The sequence below is a fragment of the Bidens hawaiensis genome, unplaced genomic scaffold (assembly GCF_021521415.1).
Source record: "Bidens hawaiensis isolate Kalapana, Puna unplaced genomic scaffold, B.hawaiensis_p1.1 tig00060827_1, whole genome shotgun sequence".
In the NCBI taxonomy this organism is placed as follows: Eukaryota; Viridiplantae; Streptophyta; class Magnoliopsida; order Asterales; family Asteraceae; genus Bidens; species Bidens hawaiensis.
In genome coordinates, this window is record NW_027506470.1 from 10,751 (window position 1) to 16,125 (window position 5,375).

Sequence of the window (5,375 nt, forward strand, 5' to 3'; positions counted from 1 at the left end):
GTGTCCAGCGGAAGTGCGTTTTCTTTAAACAATTTCTCAATGTTGACACGAATGGGAACGACCTATCCGCATGATTCGCCAAAAAGCGGTTAAGTGCGACTAGTCGTCCATTCAGTGTCTGAGCTTGTTTGATGGTAGTAGGTGATTCCATTTTGATAATGGCTTCGACCTTTTCAGAGTTCGCTCTGAAGCCATCTTTGGTAACGATGACTCCTAAGAACTTCCCTTCTTCCATTCCAAAAGAACACTTGCTCGGGTTGAGCTTCATGTTTATCTTTCTGAGCGTGTTGAAAGTTTCCTCGATGTCTTTCAACATCGCTTCTGGCTCAAGGCTTTTGATGACCAGGTCATCCATGTAAACTTCCAAGTTTCTCCCAATTTGGGCATGAAACTCTTTGTCCATCAGGCGTTGGTATGTGGACCCGGCATTCTTAAGTCCGAATGGCATCATTTGATAACAAAACGTGCCATCGGGCGTCCGAAATGCGGTTTTGTCCTGATCGTCAACGGCCATGTGGATTTGATGGTATCCTTTATACGCATCAAGGAAGCATTTAAGGCGAAACGGTGCTAACGAATCTACCATAAGGTCAATTTCGGGTAACGGGTAACAATCTTTGGGGCATGCTTTGTGTAGGTCTTTGAAATTATGCACATGCGCCATTGTTTGTTAGATTTCGGTACCATGACGGGATTTGCAACCCATGTTTGATATTTACTAACGCGTACGATGCATGCGTCAAGGAGTTCCTTGACTTGGGTTCTACACGCGTTAGCCTGTTCCGCTCCCATTACTCGACGCTTTTGTAAGACCGGCGTAAAAGCCGGGTCACACTTGAGCTTATGCTCTGCCTTACTTCGAGGTACACCGGTCATGTCAGCTGGTGTCCACGCGAAGATGTCAACGTTTTTCTGCAGTAAGCGTTTGAGTAAGGTGCGTGTGGGGTCGGTGATAGTTGGACCAATGGTAACAGCCTGGTCAGGGTATTTGCCATTGAAGGCCCATTCTTCTGGTTCGGTAATGGTTGGTTTAGCCATCTTTGGTTTGGGTTTAGATGAGACAGATGCGATGCATACCTGGGGAATACCGGTGATCATCGCTACACCCTCAGCTGTTGGCCACCCCATCATGCCGTGGACTGAAGACACCACGGCATTGAATCTTGCCATCCCATCTCTCCCGAAGAGAATGTCGTATGTGTGGTGTGGCTTCCTCATTACGACGAAGTCCACGTCTTCTGTGCGGGAGTGTTTCACGTCCGTGAGAGTGACGGGGAAAGATAGGATACCCAGGGGGGTGTTTGTGCTGCCATCGAACCCTTCCATCGAGGCGTAGACCGTTTCCAGGCGTTCTTTGTCTTCGTCGTCTAGCTTGTCGAAGAACTGCCTGTACATGACCGTTGACGAAGCACCGTTATCAGCAAGAGTGCGGGAAGTGATGTAGTGCCCCAGCTAGCTTTTGATGACTATAGGGCCTTCTTTGTTAGGCCCTCCTGGCACTCGCGGGAAGCGCACTTCAGCTTCCTTCCACGCATATGGTTCTGTCGTTCGTCGTTTTCTTCCTCTGACGTTGCCATGAACCATGTGGATGCTGATGTCGACGGGCTTTCGTCCGTTGCCCTTGTACCGATTATCATTCCTCCCTCCGTTCTTGATTGATGCCACGAGGTGTGTAAGTTTTCCATCTTTGACGAATGTTTCGACAATATCCTTCAAAGATGTACACTCCTCGGTGGTGTGGCCCTTTGTCCCGTGGAAGTCACAGGATTTGCTCTGATCAGCATTATGGCGCTGTCGGATCATTGGAGCTTTTGGCCATGGGAGTTTCTCGGTGGCAAATATCTCTGTGACGCTTTTGGTGAGTGGCGTCCATCTAGGGTTCCGGTTTGATGAGTGCGTGTTATCCCTTCCGCCTAATAGAGGGCGAGAGCTGGATGAGGTGTCAAAGTTTACCCTTGACTGCCAACTACCAAGCTTCCTCTTTTTGTTTTGTCGGGCGGTGCGGACATTATTCTCTCTGGTCCTTTGCGTGTAGAGGTTTGTACTCTGGGGAAGATTCCTACCCAGTTGCTTCTCCGTTTCGGCAAAGCGTTTAGCTGCCGTCATGATGGCATCCCATGTGGATGGCATGCCATCTTTACCCGTCAATGTGCGGATAAGCTCTGGGTATTCGGCGCCCTGGATGAAAGCGGCGCGAACGAGATCTTCACTTATGGTGCCCAGACTCAGCTTCTTTGAGTTGAAGCGAGTGATGAAGTCTAGCAAAGATTCATCCTCCTCTCTAACGCAGTTGAGGATCGTCCACTGCTCTTCGGTATATTTTCTCTGTTGACTGAAGTGCTGGCTGAACTTGTGCTGGAAGTCCGCCCAATCATAGATGTGGTGGACCGGTAGACGATCAAACCACGACCTGGCCGCTCCGACCAACGTAATCTGGAACATATAACACCACGTGGGTTCCGTCCAGTTGCTGACGGTTGCCCCCGCTATGAATCTGTTCAAGTGATCGTCTGGGTCGGATATGCCATCATAAGTGCCGATGTTGGACATCTGTTTGGCACTCTTCGGGGCGATTGCTTCCGCAATGTCCCTTGCAAACTTGGACGTTCCCGCATTTGCAACAGTTGGCCTGAAAGTTTTGGAGAAGTCACGTGGGTTTCCCCCCGCGTTCCTTGGTTTAAAGGTTTCTCCAAAATTTCTTCTCGGCTGGAGGTCTGTTTCTTTACGCTTCCCTTTCGCCCTATGACGAGGGTTTGCATCACTGTCGGACTCCTCCCAATCATCGTCCAAGTACTCGCAATCATTGCTCATGTTGAGCTGTTGTCGAGTGCTTCCGAATTCGTCATTAGCCTGTTGGAGTGAACGTAAACGTTCATCCAGCTCAGCTTGGAATTCTTTCTGACGTGCTTCCGCCCACGCTTTAACTTGATCAAGTGTTTGGCGGGGGAGCCTCGTCTGTTGTTTCTCCAACTGGGTATCAATGAATCCTAGGGAAGGATTGTTTACTGCACTTGCCCCGGCTTGGGTAACCGGGGTAGTGTTCGTAAAAATTGTGTACTCGCCGGTGTTCCCCCCAGTAGCTGGGGTTGTGGTTACCAGAGTTTCTTGGTCACTCGTTGGCCTTGGCATCGGAGTAACCTTAACCATCTTTCCTGGCTGGGGTTGTGGTTACCGGAATTAGTTCTAGCTTTTATGCACGGATGGCGCCAATGAAGAAAGACTAAGTGACCCCGGCAGATTACGGATAATCTTAGGGTTAAGTAGATGTTTCCCACGAGGGTTAGGTCCGGCAAAGATGGTTATTCTTCTTGACCTGCAAAACAGACACCGTGAGCTCGTCACTGAGAAAGGGGTGGGGTTCCTCCTTGTGACCACCCTCCGGCGTGAGAATCAGTCTAGATTGCTCTGAATATAAGTGTATATTGAGAGAAATAGCTAAAGATAAGATGATGGTACCGTTCCAAGGTGTTGGAGTATTTATAGCCGAAGGTAGGTTTCCAAGCAGGTACGGCCAGCTGTATAATATTCCTTTTCCACCAACTACGGGCTATGTACGTGCCACGATGGGAGTTGGTGGGTAGGCAGCGGCTGATAGTGACATGGTCGGCTGTATACTATTCCTTTTCCACCAACTACGGGCTATGTACGTGCCACGATGGGAGTTGGTGGGTAGGCAGCGGCTGATAGTGACATTTTGTACTAGAGCGTGCTCCTCCTCGTACTATTGTCGGTGAGCTGTCACCCTGTGATTGGTTCATGGGCTGCTTTGGTCAGATCTTGTCTATTTTGTCCATACCTTGGCAGGTATAGTACAAAAGATCTTCCAGAAGCGTACGGACTGGCTCTTTTGGGCGGGAATATTCCCGCCTTGCTCATTCCTTCTTCAGGTGACATTGCTGAAGTATGAGTTAGTGCCTTATGCGTGTAGCCTTACCGTTAGTGCGGGTAGCCTTCCTTCTTGGCTTGTACCCATAGCTGCGGGAACAGGCAGGGTACTGTACCAAGGGAGGCTTTCCTGCGGGAACAGCTGGCTTACTGCGTATAAGGTCCTCGTCTCTGAGCATGGTGGGTCCTGCGGGACCAGTTAGTCTTTGCGCAGACGTACCTCTTCAATGTGTGTCTTGCGGGTCCAACTGGGCTTTGCGAGGACCTACCTCTTCAGTACCAAACACTTGTACATCCGGTACCGACTAGAAAAGAGATGTAATAAATCTAACATGTTCTTCTTTCTAATTAAGTCAGCTCAATATGACAATGAGATTCTGTGAAGACGTGTAAGCTATAAAACAAGCATTAATTTTACACGTACACTTTAGTTCTACAACATACTAAGAGCATATTAAGATCCATAAAATCTATCCGAATATCGACTGACTATAATTAGAGTCTAATGCAAACCAATTACCCGAGTTCGAAATAACTATACTCGTTGGGACAACTGCCAATAATCATTTCAAACTGCATAAGATAATAAGGTTTGTATTGACTAACCAAAAAGAAGATCAAAGCTGACTATTTATGCAAAAGATCAAAGTAGACTATTTATGCATAAGCATAATTCCTAAGAGCAAACATAAATGATCAGTTCAACAAGTGCAAATCACGAGTTAGTCGTTTAACTCTAGACCATTTGAGCTTAAAGTTCTCTCATGAGCCAAAGACTAAGGGGTGTTTGAGATTTCTTATAAAATCTTTTAAAAATTTTCAATAAGTTACAAATATATAACTTATTAACATTTTTCTCTCACATCAAAACAATTTTAAACATCTTAATTCTTTTTAAAAAATAAATAAGTTATAAATTAATGAAAATAAGTAATCCCAAACACCTCTAATTGTGCTTTCTTTTATTTGACTATGATCAATCATTTAATCTACACAGAAGACATTTGATTTTACTTTATAATTACTTACATAATTATTGAAAGCTAACTTCATTTTATTTACACTGAAATAAAAATAGTTAACTACTTTTAATTTATAAACCATACAATCTTTTCAATTATAGCTACAAACAAATATTTGAATTTGATTTGAAAAATGTTAAGGAAAAGAATAGTAGGTTAAATTAGAATATTCCATGATAAAATTTTTAGAAAAGAAAAGAGAAGAGGGAAAAACACATTTAAAGATAGAAAAAAGAAAAAAGAGGTTTAAAATAATATTATATTTTTTAGACTTATTGGATTTTAATAAGGAAAATTGGATTTTAATAATCCCAACTTAATGCAGTTGGCTGAAAATAATCACAACTTTGAAAGTAGCTGCACCTGGTCCCAACTTTCACACTATTTATTTTCATTGGACCTCCGTTAAAAAAAAACTTAACGACGTTATGTTTTTTTCCAAATTTCAAACTGATATTTTAGGGCTTT